The 20,000-nt window shown below is 44.4% G+C and overlaps 1 protein-coding gene across 1 annotated transcript in view; it reads right to left on the reverse strand.

Moving 5' to 3' along the window:
• Window positions 1-13,869, reverse strand: part of trmt9b (tRNA methyltransferase 9B) — a 70,068-nt gene extending 56,199 nt beyond the window's left edge. The window contains exon 1 of the mRNA XM_085999348.1: window positions 13,433-13,869. The gene's annotated coding sequence lies outside the window, so the exon portion shown is untranslated. The remainder of the gene's footprint in view (window positions 1-13,432) is intronic.
• Between the last annotated feature and the right edge of the window lie 6,131 nt (window positions 13,870-20,000).

Consider the following 20,000-nt stretch of genomic DNA (forward strand, 5'->3'; position numbering starts at 1 on the left):
AGTGGTGAACGGTTATTTTTCGGACTGGAGGAAGGTGGTGTTCCCCAGGGGTTTGTTCTAGGACCACTGCTTTTCTTGATATACATTAATGACTTGGACGTGGGTGTACAGGGCACAATTTCAAAATTTGCAGATGACGCAAAACTTGGAAGTATAATGATCAGTGAGGAGGAGAGTGATATAATTCAGGAAGACATAGACAGGCTGGTGAAATGGGCGGACACGTGGCAGATAAAATTTAATGCAGAAAAATGTGAAGTGATACATTTTGGTAGAAAGAATGAGGAGTGGCCATATAAACTAAATGGTACAATCCTAAAGTGGGTGCATGTACAGAGAGACCTGGGGGTATGTGTGCACAAATCGTTGAACGTGGCAGGGCAGATTGAGAAAGGCTTATGGGATCCTGGACTTCATAAATCGAAGTATAGAGTACAAAAGTGTGGAAATTATGATGAATTTCCTTCGATAAGGTTTCCTTAATAAAACATGTGAGGTACGTGAAAAGGAAAAGACTGGCGAAGGTAAATGTAGGTCCTTTACAGTCAAAGACAGGAGAATTTATAATGGGGAATGAGGAAATGGCAGAGAAATTAAATAAATACTTTGTTTCTGTCTTCACGGAGGAAGACACAAAAAACCTCCCAGAAATACGAGAAAACCAAGGGTGTGACAAGAATGAGGAACTTAAAGAAATTATTATTAGTAAAAAAACAGTACTAGCAAAATTAAATGGGACTAAAAGTCGATAAATCCCAAGGACCGGATGACCTACATCCTAGGGTTTTGAAAGAGGTGGCCATTGGAATAGTGGATACATTGGTTGTCATCTTCCAAAATTCTATAGCTTCTGGAACAAGAGAGAAAACAGAGAACTACAGACCTGTTAGCCTCACATCAGTAGTTGGGAAAATGCTGGAATCTATTATAAAGGATGCAATAACTGGGCACTTAGAAACTAATAGTAAGATTGGGCAGAGTCAACATGGATTTATGAAAGGGAAATCCTGTTTGACAAACCTATTGGAGTTCTTTGAGGATGTAACTAGTGGAGTAGACAAAGGGGAACCGGTAGATGTGGTGTATCTGGATTTTCAGAAGGCCTTCGATAAGGTCCCACACAAGACGTTGGTGAACAAAATTAGGGCCCATGGAATTGGCGGTAATATACTAGCATGGATTGAGAATTGGTTAACAGACAGAAAACAAAGAGTAGGGATAAATGGGACTTTTTTAGGATGGCAGGCTGTGACTAGTGGGGTACCGCAAGGATCGGTGCTTGGGCCCCAGCTATTCACAATCTATATCAATGATTTGGATGAGGGGACTAAATGTAACATTTCCAAATTTGCTGATGATGCAAAGCTAGCTGGCAGTGTCAGTTGTGAAGAGGCTGTGAAGAGGCTTCAAGTGGATCTCAACAGGCTTAGTGAGTGGGCGAGAACATGGCAGATGGAATATAATGTGGATAAATGTGAAGTTATCCACTTTGGTAGAAAAAACAGAAAGGCAGAGTATTTCCTAAATGGTGAAAGACTGGAGAATGCAGATGTTCAAAGGGACCTGGGTGTCCTTGTACATGAGTCACTGAAAGTGAATGTGCAGGTGCAGCAAGCCATTAGGAAGGCAAATGGTATGCTGGCCTTCATTACAAGAGGATTTGAGTACAGGAGTAAAGAAGTCTTACTCCAATTATATAGGGCCTTGGTGAGACCACACCTGGAGTACTGTGTACAATTTTGGTCTCCTAACCTAAGAAAGGATATACTTGCCATAGAGGGAATGCAACGAGATTGATTCCTGGGATGGCGGGACTGTCGTATGAGAAGAGATTGAGTAAACTAGGCCTGTATTCTCTTGAATTCAGAAGAATGAGAGGGGATCTCATTGAAGCATACAAAATTATTATAGGGCTTGATAGGATGGATAGTGGGAGAATGTTTCCCTTGGCTGGGAGTCTAGAACCAGGGGCCACAGCCTCAAGATAAAGGGTAGGCCATTCAGGACTGAGATGAGAAGAAATTTCTTCACACGGAGGGTGGTGAATCTTTGGAATTCTCTACCCCAGAGAGCTGTGAAGGCTCAGTCATTGGGTATATTCAAAACAGAAGTCGATAGATTTCTGACTAGTAAGGGCATCAAGGGGTATGGCCGGTGAATGGAGTTGAGGCAGAAGATCGGCCATAACCTCATTGAATGGTGGAGCAGGCTCGAAGGGCCGAATTGCCTACTCCTGCTCCTATTTCTTATGTTCTTAACACTGGTTCGGCCACAACTGGAGTACAGTGTCCAATTCTGGGCACCGCACTTTAGGAAGGATGTGAAGAGGAGATTTGATAGAGGTGTTCAAAATCATGAGGGGTCTGGACAGAATAGATAGAGGGAAACTGTTCCCATTGGCAGAAGGGTCAAGAACCAGAGGACACAGATTTAAGGTGATTGGCAAAAGAACCAAAGGCGACGTAAGAAAATACTTTTTTACGCAGCGAATGGTTAAGATCTGGAATGCACTGCCTGAAAGGGTGGTGGAGGCAGATTCAATCACGGCTTTCAAGAGAGTTGGATAAGTAACTGAGGGAAGGAAATTTGCAGGGCTACGGGGAGGGGGCAGGGGAGTGGGACTAGCTGAAGTGCTCTTGCAGAGAGCCGGCACAGGCTCGACGGGCCAAATGGCCTTCTTCTGTGCTGTAACCATTCTATGATTCTACACACAAAGCTGGCTCATGATGGACTCTCTACACCTCCTCAGCTCTGCATTTTCCTCATGACAACCTTTAGCATTGGGCCCACTGATACTCTGACCCGGAAACAGCTGCTTGACTCACACGCCCAGCACAATTGTCTCCGAATTTGAATCTGAACATTGGCTCGTCTATGCTTCAATCTGACTACACTTTGCCTACAAGCCAACTTCATCCCACCACAAGACCTCTGACTTTAACTTTGGACTCTCTCATATTGCTTCCTTCCAATTACAACCAAGACATATCTATCCTAATTTTTGCCATGCCTATGTAACCTAAAATCTTTCTGTGTCCAGTTGCATTTTGACTGCTGCTCTGGACCCAAGCCCATTACTTCTGTCTCCCTTTCTTTTCCCTTCTCTTAACCCTTCTTGGGCTCTTACCTGTCACCCAGTCATGCCACCTTTCATTTCTCCCTTCTCAGGTACTTTGTCCCCTCCATCCCTACCACGTATTGGAGGTAACCATGAATCATAGGTTGATAATTGGTTTGTATATAGAAGACAGAAAGTACGAATAAAGGCAATGTCCTCTGATTGGCGGAATGTAACAAGTTGGGCTGGATTTTCATTGAGGAGGCAGGTAGGAGGTGGGACTACAACTTTTGGGGTTGTAGTCCCGCCTCCATCGAGTTCTAGCCCCGCCTCCATCGAGTTCTAGCCAACCCACACGATTTAGACTTGATTAACCTTGTTGGGCCTGCCCAGTAGGCTCAGGCGGCCAATTAAGGGCCACCCGGCAACAGGTGACGTCACAGATTGAAATTTCATCTGTCAAGACCTTTTGACAGATGAAATATCAGCGTTTCACAGCTGTTTGAAGCTGTCAAACACTGACAATCTGTACTCCAGGTTAATTCCTTCCTCTCAGGATGATTTAGAGATCTCTCCGGAACAGAAAGCAGAGGCTGCAGATTTTGACAGCTAGCGGCTATTCTGCTTTCTCTGCCGGTGAGATGAGGGACTCCCGAGATCTGAAGGAAGGAAGGCTGTAAAGGTAAGTAAAGGTTAGTAGAACTTCTTTAAACACTTTACACAGACCAAACACACCTACCTCTGCACTCATGCACCCATCACTCACCTGAACACCGGACATCTTGACACCTGCAAGCCCTTCATCCCGACGGTCCGCCTCGCTAATTTGGCATGGTTTGGAGCCATCGGGAATCCCACATTTCAACAATGAAAATAGGGATTAGGCTGTTAACAGGCAGTTAATTGGCACTAATCCCCTTCCCGCCTCGGGGAGGCGGGTCCCAGTGCGGGGCGGGTACCTGCCTCCTTTGAAACTGGCATGAAGGCGGGATGGGGTCGGGACCCCCGATTTCGGGATTTTAAACCCCAACATGCCTCCAATCCTGACTCCACGGCCCAATGAAAATCCAGCCCGTTGTGGTCCCCAAGCATCTGAACTGGGGCCTCAGCTTTTCACCATATATATTAATGACTTGCATGAAGGAAGAGAGAGATCTATCCACGTTTGCAGATGATATTGGTAGGAGGCATAGTAAATTGTGTAGATGGGAGCAGGAAGTTCCAAAGGGACATAGACAGACTAAATGAGTAGGAAAAATAATGGCAGATGGAGTTCAATCTGGGAGGCACAAGGTCATCCACTTTGGATCCAAGAAAGACTAATCAGAATATTTTCTTAATGGATTGAGATTACAAGCTGTGGAGCAGCAAAGGGACTTAGGTGTCCATGTACACTAATCACTAAAAGATAGAAGACTAGGGCAGATCCTGTAATCTGGATCAGAGAAGTATGCTCGTATCTGGGGGCATTGGCAAGGGAGGTCACGGGATCTGGGTGCATAAGGTGAATACATTCTGGGATCGGAGAGCACTGGGAGTGTTGAAAGGATAATTACTAGTCCTAGCCCCTTTAGGGTTACCCCAGATCAGGCGTATTCCTCAGACGTTCACTTTCAACTAAATTTTGAGGTAGCCGAATCCTAAAGACGCTTAATTGGGTCTAAAGGTCCAGATTATCTCTCCCTGAAGGAAAGGAACAACCTGAAAATGTTACCGTCCTCCAGATAGCACTTTTAATAAGTTTAGCTAGACTGTAACGTTCCAGATATTATGAGGGCCCAGAAAACGCCTCCAGAATTCTGCAACTCCTCACTGAAGAGTGTACAGAGATTGAGTTTGTGAGTTTGATACAGAAGTATTATGTGAGACAATTCTAAAAATATATAGATTTATTAAAGAACCAACATGTATTTTACAGTTGGTGAGTCAATCGCAACATTAACAGTTCCAAAAAGAAAAAGCTTTACAATCTTATCAGAGATCCTTATTCTCAAATCTTAACTTTGCTACAGTTTTACAGTTCTTAGTTTTATTCAGGATATTCACCAAAATCAAATATAGTACCTTGATCCCCAAGGTACAAAGAGTTGAAGACTTACAGAGCTAGCCCTGAAGCCGAGAATCGCTTTGCTCCTTTAAGCAAGTCTATTATCCCATTTGAGAGTTCAATATTTATACCCTTTTACAGTGGTACTTCCTTTAAGGTTTTCTGCTGATGTAAGCTAATTATCTCTAGTCATTTTTCTGCTAACCCTTGGAGTTCTTACAGTCACCTCAGCTGGTAGCACTACAGAACCATGTCTCCTCTCTAGGTGTGCTAAGCTTATCATAAAAAATGGTGCAACAGCAGGTGCGCTCCACCCAGTATAGAAACATAGAAGATAGGAGCAGGAGTAGGCCATTCGGCCCCTCAAGCCTGCTCCGCCATTCAATGAGATCATGGCTGATCATCCAAACTCAGTACCCTGACCCTGCTTTCTCCCCATATCCCTTGATCCCTTTAGCCGTAAGAAATATATCTAACTCCTTCTTGAATATATTTAATGAATTGGCCTCAACTGCCTTCTGTGGTAGAGAATTCCACAGGTTCACCACTCTCTGGGTGAAGAAATTCCTCCTCATCTCAGTCCTAAATGGCTTACCCCTTATCTTTAGACTGTGACCCCTGGTTCTGGACTCCCCCGCCATCGGGAACATCCTTCCTGCATCTAGTCTATCTAGTCCTGTTAGAATTTTATAAGTTTCAATGAGGTATCATCTTTACGAAGGCAGATGTTTGTTACTTTTATGTGCTCCTTTACGAGGTGTAAATTAGAACACCTTGTATCGGGTAACTATTGTCTTGTTCCCAAAGATTCAGACTTCAGGAGCCTTTAACCTTCTGTTTCAATAAGATTATTGATTCAGTGTCAACAACTTATCTTATCTCAACAGCCAGCATGCTATCACAGCTTTTTCAGTTAGGTTTCTAGATTTCCAGACCCAGTTTGTCATGTTTTAATAAGGACAGAATTCTTTCATAGAATGGTGTATTTTTCTGAATAGGTTATATTGCTTATTCTTTCACAATGTAGGGGTGTTATTTTGACCAAAGAGTGAAAACAGGCACTAAATGGGTGCTGTGCTAATAAGAAACGCCTGTTTGAAAGTCTGGATTTAGCTTGCAATTTTTGGGCTAATGGTGATTATGATTTGAACGTGCCTGCAGGCGCTAACCAGAAACCTGCACTCAAGTGCTGATTAGATGCAATTTTCGTGGAGCAGTATATGTGGGCTCCTCACATCCACTTCCACTGAAGGTGTGAAGTGCTCTGGCTGGCACGCAGCAGCACATTGAAGGATGGTTCAGGGACCGAGGGAGAGCGCGCACAGGTTATCGGATGCAGCACTGGAGGTCCTGGTGGAGGAGGTCCAGAGGAGGACGGGTGTCCTGTACCCGCAGGAGAGAAGGACACCACCTCGCCCTCCTGGCCCTCTCTCCTGCAGCAGCTGGTGCTGCTCTGCCTGGCATCATGTCCTCCCATTCCTCATCCAGACCAAGGAAAATGCCCATGACCAAGCACTCCCTTTCTCCTGGTGACTCATAAGGTGGAGTAGCACAGCACTTACTCTTTTTAAGTGAAATCCTCAGATAATTTCCAGATTAAATGTTGTTAGAGTGTTGGTAAAGTCTTGACAACGTGTGCCAGAAAGTCTTCTGATGTGTTTTGCAAGTCCTCTTCACAGCTCCAGCAGCAATGGCCATGGAATGGTGAGTATCCCTTTAAGTAGCTCTTGAAATTGACATCAATGCCGTGTTTACTCCAAAACAACTGGTCGCTGTTAGGAGAGGGGGTAGTTGAAGCTCTAGCCACCAAAGTGTCACGCAGCCCCTTTAATGAGCGCTAGTAGGCATTTTAAGTGGCAATCAGCTGTTTAACTAGGCTCCGGGCAGACGTTACTAGCGCTGGTTTCAACTCCTTTACCAAAATGGTGTCTTCTGCTAAACACAGGCTAAACCAGCATTTCAGCTTAAGACCACATCTTGGCCACCTCTTTACCTCTTTAGCGTTGAAAGTATTCGGCGAAAATCAACCCCTTTATCTCATAGTTTGTGAGCATTGGGAGAGTTTCCTGGAAGTGGGGAGTCTGGGGAGGATGGTGCTCAGGTGCATGAGGATTGGGGAGACGGCTTTGCAGCATTGATTGGGCCAGAGTTCGGCAGTATTAGGGCTACTGGGGTTTGGACTTTTTGGGAGGAATCATGGTTTGACAGCCTTGCGGGGGAGGGGGGTCCAGGAGAATGGGATCCAAACTGCTGTTGGCCACATTTTGACCATCAAGCTCCAACACAACCCCCTTCCACATGTCCCCACTGCCAGGCTCTGTCCCCACCAGTTCACAGCCCTTTTTACACCCTTAGGTCTTTCACCATCAGCTGGATCCTGTTTTTATGCTCCTGCCTTAAAGCATTTAAGCGTAAATTTTCAGCTTCTTAAAATTAATGGGATGGAAAATCACATGCTGGGGAGTCCTCAATTTCCTCGTATGCATTCCCAGTGTGTGCCAGGAGTGCAGAAGTGGAAAACGTAGTCCAATAATTTTGAGTTAGCTAAGCTCAATCTTAATAACCTTAAGTTACCTCACAAAAGGCTCAAAAGTTAATTTACGTAGTTTCCAAGTTTTTGATACATCACAGATACTTCCTTACGTTCAAAAATGGTTCTGAAAGATTTCTATACTGAATACAGAATTTCAGTACAGAACCTCTGTTTTCTTTTTTACCCGTGAACGAAAAAAGCATGAACACAGATGCTGCTGTTCACAATTGTTATCTGGCTGAGATGTTCATAATAGAAAACAGCATTTCACATTTAAATAAAGGCCAGACTTGCTTCAAATAAATAACAACAGAAAATGCTGGAAAAACTCAGCAGGCCAGGCAACATCCGTGGAGAGAAAATAGAGTCAACGTTTCGGGTGAACCCTTTGTCAAGACTAAAGAAGCACAGGAAATGAAATAGATTAAGAGGCCAGGCTGGGAGAGAACAAAAGAGAAGTGAAGAGACATTAAGAGGTATTCAAAACGAGACGAGATGGCGATAGGACTAGTGGAGACAAAAGACGGCTCTAGATTAGGTGTGAAATGCGCTGGCAGAATGAGAGAGAGAGAGAAAAAAAAAGAAAGGGGGGGAAAAGGCCAAAACAAAGGTGTGGATAAAAAATATAAGTAAAAATGTAATGGGGGCCGAGGTTATGATCTGAAATTGTTGAACTCGATATTGAGTCCAGAAGGCTGTAAAGTGCCTAATCGGAAGATGAGGTGCTGTTCCTCGAGTTTACGGTGAGCTTCCGTGGAACAATGCAAGAGGCCGCAGACGGTGAGGTCCGAGTGAGAATGGGGCGGTGAATTAAAATGACAGGCGACCGGAAGCTCAGGGTCACCCCTACGGACTGAACGGAGGTGTTCCGCAAAGCGGTCACCCAATCTGCATTTGGTCTCCCTATCGTGAGCAGCGAATACAGTATACTAGATTGCAAGAAGTACAAGTAAATCGCTGTTTCACCTGAAAGGGGTGTTTGGGGCCCTGGACAGTGGGAAGGGGGGAGGTATAAGGGCAGGTGTTACATCTCCTGCGCTTGCACGGGAAGGTGCCAGGCGAAGGGGAAGGGGTGCTGGGGGTGATAGAGGAGTGGACTAGGGTGTCTCGGAGGGAGCGGTCCCTACGGAATGCTGAAAGAGGAGGGGAGGGGAAGATGCGTTTGGTGGTGGGATCACTTTGGAGGTGGCAGAAATGGCGGAGGATGATCCATTGAATGTGGAGGCTGGTGGGGTGAAAGGTGAGGACAAGGGGAACCCTATCGTGGTTCCGGGAGGGAAGGGCAGGGGTGAGGGCAGAAGTGTGGGAGATAGAATGGACACGGTCGAGGGCCGTGTCAACCACGGTAGAGGGGAATCCTCAGTTGAGGAAAAAGGAAGACATGTCGGAAGCACTGGTGTGAAAGGTGGCATCGTCGGAGCAGATGCGGCGGCGGTGACCCCGAGCTTCCGGTTGCCCGTCATTTTAATTCACCACCCCATTCCCACTCGGACCTCACCGTCCTCGGCCTCTTGCATTGTTCCACGGAAGCTCACCGTAAACTCGAGAAACAGCACCTCATCTTCCGATTAGGCACTTTACAGCCTACAATATTGAGTTCAACAATTTCAGATCATAATCTCGGCCCCAATTACATTTTTACTTATATTTTTTATCCACACCTTTGTTTTGGCCTTTCCCCCCAACCCCCCTTTCTTTTTTTTTTCTCTCTCCCACATGGCAGCTGTCTCCCATTCTGCCAGCGCATTTCACACCTAATCTAGAGCCATCTTTTGTCTCCACTAGTCCTATCACCATCTCGTCTCGTTTTGAATACCTCTTAATGTCTATTCACTTCTCTTTTGTTCTCTCCCAGCCTGGCCTCTTAATCTATTTTATTTCCTGTGCTTCTTTAGTCTTGACAAAGGGTTCACCCGAAACGTTGACTCTATTTTCTCTCCACAGAAGTTGCCTGGCCTGCTGAGTTTTTCCAGCATTTTCTGTTGTTATTTCGGATTTCCAGCATCTGCAGTATTTTGCTATCATACTAATGTTTGCTTCAAATAAATCTTTGAGAATTCTATTTCCAGCTTCTTTCAAAGACTTTTTGAAAAAGGAAACTCTCAAAATCATTATAGAACGAGAACAAATCTTTCCACCCTTCGGCTCTTGATGCAGATTGCATGATGTGCAAATCTATAAACTGCACATGCTCAGAATGCATCGTTGTGGTTGAAAGCTCTCTCCAACTGCTGTGAGGATTTTTTAAAATCCAGTCAAAGTTCAGGCTTTTGAGAGAGGCTGAGCCCTTCAACTAAAAACGTCAATGAAAAAAAAAATTCAGTGGGTAAATTTAATCATGTTGTTGTAAAATATGTAATTTCTTTTTAAAATTTTTGATTACAATCTTACTTTGGAGATAGGAAATTTCAGTTACTGAGAAAAAGAGAGTCAGATGATTTTTTTTGGCTGCAAAAAGCATTGTGAGTGATGTCAATTGCTTCATCATCAGTGACGGGGATAGATAGGGTTTTCCCGTTATGTGGCCAGAATTTTCCAGGGTGGTAGCGGGTGCGATCGGTGGGAAAGTTGTTATTTTTGGGAGCGGGTCGGGAACCCGCTATCATCTCGCTCCCACATGCCTTTCCCCCAGGCGCATTTGTGATCATGGAGCCGACCCGACTGGCAGCGGCGGGCGACCCAATTGAAATGATTATCAGGTAGTTTACAGGCACTTAAGAGCCTTTTTTCACTTACTTTTTAAATTTCCCTGCATGGCCACGGGATTCACGCAGCTCAGGAACCACGTCTGTCAATCTGAGGCAGGAGTTCCGTGGCCATTGCTCCAGCTGATTACTTGACAGCATCAAATGTACAGTAAAAGCTCCCACTTGACAAATAATCACTTTCCTCAGGCAGAAGCTGTTGCTCAGTCCATTTCCAGCACAGATTCTGCAGGCTGCAAGTCTTTCCAGCAAAGTCTTCATCTAGTGTCACCTCATTGGAAGAACTCTCTCACCATTGACAGAATGCTTCTGTCATCTCTACTTCACCTGGCATCTATTCCATCAACATGGGTGCCGTTTATACTGTCTCACCTTGGTCCACAGAATCGGACCACAATGAGCACCAACACCAGCAGCACCAACAACAGCACCAACCTTCTCCACAATCACCTGATGCTGTACAGGACACAGGGCATCAGCACCCAAACACATTGCTGCCCAAGAGGCCAGGAATGGCCTCACCATGGCCAGATTTAGTTAACTTTATGCTGTACCACCCATATGGCTGCCACATGATGCGCCAGGTTGGCACCACCCCACACCAACACCATAAAGTATCCCTACAATGCCCAAGCCATTCGTTTCACACTCATCACCATTACGGGGGGTACTGTTATGTCTCACCATTCACTGCAACTCACTAAGCCACTTCCAAAGGTGCACACAAATCTGTCCAAGACTGGAAAGTGGTGAAAATAAAGATTTTTATGTTTGACACCGTATTAACAGAAACTTTACATGAACATTGGTTAAAACACCCAAGTGGCTACACCTGTGCGATGTTAGTTGGTATGACTGCACTAGGATGAGGGCGAGTATGAGGGGTGGCTAGTGAGATGGGGATGTGATAATGTAGATAGAGAGGGATGGGTGGAAGTGCAAGCTATGTTGCTGTGAGTAAGGATGTGCAGGAGTAGGGTTGGGAAGGCAGAGAGATAGGGATGTGATGAGAGGCACAGCAGGAGGAAGTTGAGTGTGGCTTTGTACTCACGTTTCCTAATCTAATGAGATCATTGAAATGTTTGCAGCACTGTACCCAGGTCCTCCTGACCACATCCCTGGTTGTGACCTCCTCTGCAATCTGCAACCAGGCTGTCTTGGTCTCCTGGGGAGGTCTCTTCCACCCATCGGAAGGGAAGAGGACCTCCCTGCGTGCTCTGACTCCCTCCATAAGCATATGGAGGGAATCATCAGAGAACCTGGGTGCAGCAATTGTCAGTGTTTTCAGCACTCCAATGCTGTAGAGCACTGATAGCACTATGCTAGATTAAACTTCAAATCTAATGTGGCCATGGTTAAATATCCCGGCAGAAAATGTGTCATGAATGACGTCACCAGACCTGCTCCATCTCATTGGGCTGGGTAACGCTGGGCGGGCTTAATAGGCCCCATTAAGGTAAGTTAATTTTCAACAGCGGGATGGAGCCAGCAGCGGGGTCGCGACCCCCCCCACGGACACCACCCGCACCGGACCCGCTGAGGTAGGTAAAATTCTGGCCTTAACTGTTAACACATCATGCAGGATTGTCTACCTTGCCATCCCTCTTATCTAGTTTAGAAATGTAGATAGCGTTAACCTGAACTAGCACCAAACCCTTGCAAGAATCAAACTCCACTTACTCACATCAGGCAAGTATTAATTATAGAACAATAAACTCCTGTCCAACTGTACCTTAATGCAGAACTCCCTCGGAGGCTAAACGCTACACTCTTTTGGCCTTTCGCATACCTAATGGCCTCTTTCGATTTGAGATTGATCTCTCGCTACTCAATTCCAATTTATACTTACACAATAGCCCAACTGCCACAGGAAAATACACTGCTACTCACATCAATTAATTAAACTTATTACCAACTTAATGGTACCAAATAAATGAGTTTAAACAGTTCTACTATTCAGCAGCTAAAATTAAGTTACATTTAAACTCAAAATAAGTTAAAATATTTAATTTAAAATTTCCGTACTAATCCACTGGGGCTAATCTCGGCACTGTTCTAATCTTTCACATTCCTGGCCTCACAGTAGGATATTGTATTGATGACAACTATCCTGCAATATCTGATTGTGTGTTATTCGCCGCTATATAACATTTTATTTTTCTGGTTATATGCTTACGTTCCTTTTTTCTGTAAAATAAAATGCTAAACAAATAGTATTTAAATAGAATATGACAGGACAATAAAACCGCAAACATACAAAAGCAAAAATGTATTAATTTGCTTTGTGTGTAGAAACATTGACAGGAGGCCAGTAAAAAGTTACAAGGCAACACATCAATATTTAAATGCTTTCTGCATTAACACAGGCAAAGACATTTTTATTTGCTGAATAGATACCATCTTTTTTCAGTGATATGCTACATACAACAGTTATTCTACCAGTGGTAGCTAAGCACTGTGACCTAAGCAAATAAGGTGAAACAGAAGCATGTGACAAATGCCAGTTGGGTGGTCAGTTTAACTGCTGTAGGATACAGGCTACTTTGGTTCTGGTGCTTTAATTAATTATATTAAAAGTGCAGTTATATTGCCATTTTTACATTAATGCAAAGTAATTGGGGTGTCCATCAGCACAAAAGTGAGAACATAATTTAGGCAGGTACTGAACACACTAAAGCTCGGAATACAATATGTCGTAATAATGCTCACAGCAAAAACTCACTCAAAGAAAGGAACAACAGAAAGTTCAACTGTTTTGAATTTTCATCGGTAAAAAAAAAAGTAGCAGCACAGGATGGAGTCCCTGAAATACCACAGATCATTCATTTCGATTTTAATCTCAGCATTTGGCAGGTTTTAGAAGCCAGACTCAGTTCAGTGTGAGTTTCAAACAGTCCTGCCTCATGAGCTTTGACTGGCTCTGTTTGGCAACAAGTCCATCTCATCTGTTGCACAATGGCAAGTATTGCATTTCCAGCTTGCTTTCCCTACACAAGTTTAAAAGCCGCCACCTTATTTTGCTGAGTGCTCAGAACGTGGACTTTAACAAAAATATCGAAGCATGTATTAATACTGCAAAGTCCACGTACCTGCCGGAATATGGTTATTGTAATCGGAGTGCGGCCGCTGCAGGCATGTTTGGAACGTTGACCGGGATTCGAACGCAGCCGGTTGCTGTAACTTAGCGACGACCGCGAGCTGTCACACAGCGAATCGGCAAACAACACAGCCCGCGAGCGCTCATTGGACGGCGCTGTCACATGACTCCTTAAGCTGCTCAGCAACCACCCAAGTTGCAATTTCCCCTCCTGGCATTCAAGCAGTGGAAGTGGATAAGAGCCAGTACAAAACTTAAACACACTAATAACCACTAGTTATGTCTCAACTTAGCATTCAGAATATATGAGAAGCCTGTTAACTTCTGCAGTATCTTAAGAGGGGGGTCTTTAGCAAAAAAGGGAGAATAACAACTCAAGCCTATGAAAATGAATGGCAGACCAGCTGAAACACGTAGGGCTATCCATCCCTAAAAACAGAAATAGAATTTGTGGATGAGTGGGCGTATGGCACGTGTGAGGACATGATGTCGATTGTCCTTTCTTTAAATCAGTAACTTTGTAGTAACGTATGCCTTTAAATTGAGGTTGTTGGGTTGCTGGTTCATAAATCTCTGCTTTCCAAAGGTCTGTTTTGTTAACTTAATATTGTGTACTTTTTTGATCTTTAAAGAAAATCCCCATGTTAGCTTTTTCCAGAGTGTGATTAGCAAAGATGTGTAGAGATTTCATCTGTCCCTAATTTTCTTTCAAAATGCATATTTTCCTCTTTTGTGTTTGAGTAAATTTGAGCGCAGCATTTTTACAGGTCAAAGGGGCACACCTTGTTGCAGCAACAGCAACTTTTCCCTTCCCCCCCAAAAAAAATTACTGTACCTGAGACTTGTTTAAAAGACAGAAAGAAGGAGCTGATGGAATGAAAACCCTCCTGTTCGATACAGTTAGTATTCTTGAATTCGATGGTGACATCAGAAATTTAAACCCAATTGGTTCTTTCACCACAAAAGCATGTCTACAAAACTGAATAAATATGCCAATAAATTATCATATGCAGGAACCACGGAAATTTGAACACGTCAGCTTGTTGGTGTTTAACAAGAAAAAAAATCTTGGCTTGGATTTTGCGGTGGTAATGATGGCAAAACTGTCAGCGTTTGCTGTCATTACCCCTCGGAAACTGACCGCAGCTTCAGGATTTAGTGCATGCGCAGATAAATGCAGAAATCCTGAAGTTGCGGTCAGTCATTCACTGCTCCGCCACAGGTTGTGCTGTGAAACTCCCCAATCAGTTGAAATCACATATAAGGATGAAAACTTCCCCTTTTACGATGGAATATTGCTGTTAAAAAAAAACTAAAACTTGAAGCCTTGTTGAAAGAGGTGTAGCTGGGTTTTTAACGGCGCACTGACTGCTGAACTATCGTTCTGGTCCTGAAAACCTAATTCTATATTTATGGAATGTAAAATTGTTCCATTAATATGATTAAGAATTACAAGTTTTTAATATATTTTTTTAAAGTGTGTTTATTATATTTTAGCTTCTACCTTAATCATATGTGCATGTCCCAATCTTTATTTCATTCATTATAAAATTTATAAAAAGTAAATTAGAATCTGTGCATTTTACTTCCTGGTTTGTGGTCTGTGAGAATTCTTCAATGTGAGTGGTTGCTTAGCCAGCTTGTTGTTGCTGGACGCTTAGGATTTGTTTGATTTGACGCCAGATTCAAACAAAGGTCAAATCAGCTGAAATTCATGCCACAGAGATCGCTAGATCTTTGCGGGCAGCTTTTTTTAAGGTCTGTGCGAGTGCCGTCGCTTCGCCACTGACCGCAAATTCCGGGCCAAGGGATTAGAGATTGTCAAATCAGATCAGTTGGAAGGTAGTGTTTTGAAATCATCAGAACCAATCCGTGGTTGGAAGGCAGGACGGAAAGCTTTCATAATTAATCACATCTTCCTGCCATTGACAGTTGCACAGAACTTGAGGAAGAAATGTTTTAAAATAAGCTGATAGTTTCTGAGAGTTGTAGTCGTATTTTAAAAAGTATAATCTATATATATAGAGAGAGAGATACAAAAACTTATTTGCCTCAGCCTGATGTGAATGTTTACTTTCTTCAAAACTGGTTGCAGCTGCTTTTTTGAGATGTTCCCTGGTGTGAATTTCTTAACTGGCTTTATTTGAGCAATTGTTCATTTGCCAAGGGTTTTAAAATAAAATAGGGCGTGGGTTTGGAGTGATAATGAATATTATTTAATTTTTAAAAATGAGATTCGATGTTGAGGATTTTAGTACCATATGATGCGGAATATTAGCCTATTTGTGGGTGAGTTGTCGTGTCCAGTTATGTTTCATAACTTTGAAAGCAGTTTTTAATTTGTTTATGCACTTGTAGTGGCAGTCCCTTTACTATTGTACAGTAACTGGGGAGAGAGCTCACACAATCTGTATTTGAGTGGTTAACATTCATTGGCAAATGTAAGGAAAACATTAAAACAGTAATCAAAAGCATAGTAGACTGGAGGTTGTCAAACAGTTGCCAGGGCTTGTTGGATTTAAATAACTGTCATCAATATTCAAATTTAACTGCTATCCATAAACATAACTCAGTATGTCTTTGTTTCAATGTGGTTTGGCTCCACCCTCCAGCTTTGGAGACAACTGACAAAATTTGTAACACTTGTATTGAATAAGGCTGGGGATATATTTCCACCTGTAGCTGGTTTTTAACTCCCTAGTGCAGTAGTTCTCAAACTTTTTTACATAAGAACATAAGAAATAAGAGCAGGAGTTGGCCATCTGGACCTTCGAGCCTGCTCCGCCATTCAATAAGGTCATGGCTGATCATCGACCTCAACTCCACTTTCCGGCCCAATCCCCATATCCCCTGATTCCCCTGGAGTCCAAAAATCTATCTATTTCAGCCTTGAATATACTCAATGACTCAGCATCCACAGCCCTTTCAGGTAGAGAATTCCAAAGATTCATGATCCTCTGAATGAAGAAATTCCTCCTCATCTCAGTCTTAAATGGAAGACCCTTATTCTGAGACTATGACCCTTAGTTCCAGACTCTCCAGCCAGGGGAAACAACCTCTCAGCATCTACCCTGTCAATCCCCCACCTCTCATTCTTCTAAACTCCAGAGAGTATAGGCCAAATCTACTCAATCTTTCCTCAGAGGACAACCCTCTCATCCCAGGGATCAATCTAGTGAACCTTCGTTGCACTGTGTCTGTAAGGCATGTATGTCCTTTCTCAGATAAGGAGACCAAAACTGTGCACAGTACTCCAGGTGTGGTCTCACCAAAGCCCTGTACAATTGGAGTAAGACTTCCTTACTCTTGTACTCCAACCCCCTTGCAATAAAGGCCAACATTCCCTTTGCCTTCCTAATTGCTTGCTGTACCTGCATGCTAACTCTCTGTGTACCAGGACACCTAAATCTCTCTGAGCTTCAACATTTAATAGTTTCTCACCATTTAAAAAAATTCTGTTTTTCTATTCTTCATACCAAAGTGAATAACCTCACATTTCCCCACATTATAGTCCATCTGCCATCTTATTGCCCACTCACTTAGTCTAGCTATATCCCTTTGCCGGCTCTTTGGGCTGGATTTTCATTCAGAAGTCGGGAAGGAGGTGGGACTACAACTTTCGGTTGCCAAACTGCCAAAAGGAAACAGACACTGCGGATAGAGGATCATTTCCACAACAACTCGGACCCCCGGCGTATGTGGCAAGGCATCCAGTCCATCACTGACTACAAGGGCAAAAACACCAGCCCCCCGGTTAGCGATGCCTCCCTTCCGGAGGAGCTTAACAACTTCTACGCTCGCTTCAACAGAGACAACAAGGAGCCGGCTACCAAAGCCTTGCCACCCCTGGAAGACCAGGTGCTCACTCTGTCGAACTCCGACGTAAGGGGTGTTCTACGCAGAGTGAACACACGAAAGGCTGCTGGACCGGATAGCATCAAGGAATGTGCTGATCAGCTGGCTGATGTCTTCACCGCCATCTTCAATCTGTCATTGGCCCAGGCAGTAGTCCCTACATGCTTCAAGACCGCTACCATTATTCCTGTGCCAAAACAAACGGCTGTGACGTGCCTGAATGACTATCGACCTGTCGCACTCACACCCATCATAATGAAGTGTTTCGAGAGACTGGTCCTGGCTCACATCAAAGCCAGTGTTCCCGCCTCTCTTGACAAACACCAGTTTGCCTATCGTGCAAACAGATCAACGGAGGATGCAATCACAACTGCTCTACACTCGGCACTGAATCACTTAGATGGTAAGGAGACTTACATCAGAATGCTGTTCATAGACTACAGCTCAGCATTCAACACTATCATCCCCAACAAGCTGGCCACCAAACTCCAAACGCTTGGCCTGAACACTTCCCTCTGCAACTGGACCCTGGACTTCCTAACAAACAGACCCCAGTCTGTCAAATTAGGTAACCACACCTCCCCCCCCCCCCTAACCCTGAGCACGGGGGCCCCACAAGGATGTGTGCTGAGCCCCCTCCTCTACTCCCTCTTCACCCACGACTGTGTGGCTGTTCATGGTTCCAACACCATCATCAAGTTTGCGGATGATACCACGGTAGTAGGCCAGATCACCAACAACGATGAGTCAGCCTACAGGGAGGAGGTCCAGCATCTCGTGAAGTGGTGCGCCGATAACAACCTGGCCCTTAACATCAAGAAAACCAAAGAAATCATTGTGGACTTCAGGAAGTCTAAAGGCGGAAGTCACACCCCCATCCACATCAATGGGGATGTGGTGGAAAGGGTGGACAGCTTTAAGTTACTCGGAGTCCACATCACGGAAGACCTCTCCTGGTCCCTCAATACCTCCTCTCTGGTGAAGAAGGCCCAGCAGCGCCTATATTTCCTAAGGAGGCTGAAGGGATGTAACCTGTCACCCCTGATCTTCTCTAACTTTTACCGCTGCACAATAGAGAGCATCCTGACAAACTGTATCACAGTATGGTATGGCAGCTGTAGCTACTATGACCGGAAAGCCCTGCAGCGGGTAGTCAAAACTGCCCAACGCATTACCAGCACCCGGCTACCGACCATAGAGCACATATACCAGAAACACTGTTTACGGAGGTCACGGTCCATCATCAAAGACCCTACCCACCCCAGCCACAGTCTGTTCACCCTCCTGCCATCTGGGAGATGCTACAGATGCATTCGCACCCGTACGACCAGATTTAGGAACAGCTTCTTTCCCAGGGCTGTCATCCTACTGAACTCCAGAAATAAACTCTAAAGCCTGCACATCTGCCAATGCACTTTATTATGGTTATGTTTATGTTAATGTATTACAAGCCAAATGCATGTTGAATGTTTCAATGTCTTAATCTAAATGTACACTCTCGGGAGCCGCAAGCCTACATTTTGTTGTACTGCACTTGTGCACGAACAATGACAATAAAAGTTGATTTGATTTGATTTTGGGTTTTAGTCCCGCCTCCATCGAGATGCGGCCAATCCACGAGATTTTCCCTTGATTGACCTTGTTGAGCCCGCCCAGCGGGCTCAGCAGGCCAATTAAGGGCCACCCGGCAACAGGTGACATCACAGACTGAAATTTCATCTGTCAAGACGTGTTGACAGATGAAATATCAGTGTTTCACAGCTGTTTGAAGCTGTCAAACACTGACAGTCTTACTTCTAACCTGAGTCCTTCTACGCAGACTCAGTTAGAAATCACGCCGGCACTGAAAGCTGAAGGCTGTCACTTTTGACAGCTCGCGGCCGTTCTGCTTTCTGTGCCGGCTGAATGAAGAACTCCCGAAGCCTAGAGGAAGGAAGGCTGTTAAGGTAAGTACAGGTAATTTAAACTTCTTTACACATTTTAGACACACCAAACAGACTTACCTTTGCACTCATGCACCCATCACTCACCTGAACACCGACATCTCAACTCCTCCAAGTCCTTCAACCCGACGGCCCGCCTCCTCTAACCTGGCGTGGTTTGGAGCCATCGGGAATCCCACACGACACCCTTCAAAATAGGGATTAGTCTAAAAACTGCCTGTTAACTACCTGTTAACAGGCAGTTAATTGGCACTAATCCCTTCCCGCCTCGGGTCGGCGGGTCCCAGTGCGGGCCGGGTACCCTCCTCCTTTGAAACTTACGTGGCGGCAGGTTTTGGGCGGGATGGTGTCGGGACTCCCAAATTCAGGATTTTTGCCCCCCCGCACGCCTAAAAGCCCGCCTCATGGCACACTGAAAATCGACCCCTTTGTGTCCTCCTCACAGCTTACTTTCCCACCTAACTTTGTATCATCAGTAAACTTGGATACTTTGCACTAGGTCCCTTCATCTTAGTCATTAATATAGATTGTAAATAGCTGAGGTCCAAGCACTGATCCTTGTGGCACCCCACTAGTTACAGCCTGCCAAGCAGAAAATGACCAGTTTATCCCTACTCTCTGTTTTCTGTCCGTTAACCAATCCTCTATCCATGCTAATATATTAACCCAACCCCATGAGCCCTTATCTTGCATAGCAACCTTTTTTGTGGCACCTTATCGAATGCCTTTTGGAAATCCAAATATACTACATCCACTGGTTCC

The sequence above is a fragment of the Somniosus microcephalus genome, chromosome 10 (assembly GCF_052327205.1).
Source record: "Somniosus microcephalus isolate GS21.2 chromosome 10, FLI_Smic_1.0, whole genome shotgun sequence".
In the NCBI taxonomy this organism is placed as follows: Eukaryota; Metazoa; Chordata; class Chondrichthyes; order Squaliformes; family Somniosidae; genus Somniosus; species Somniosus microcephalus.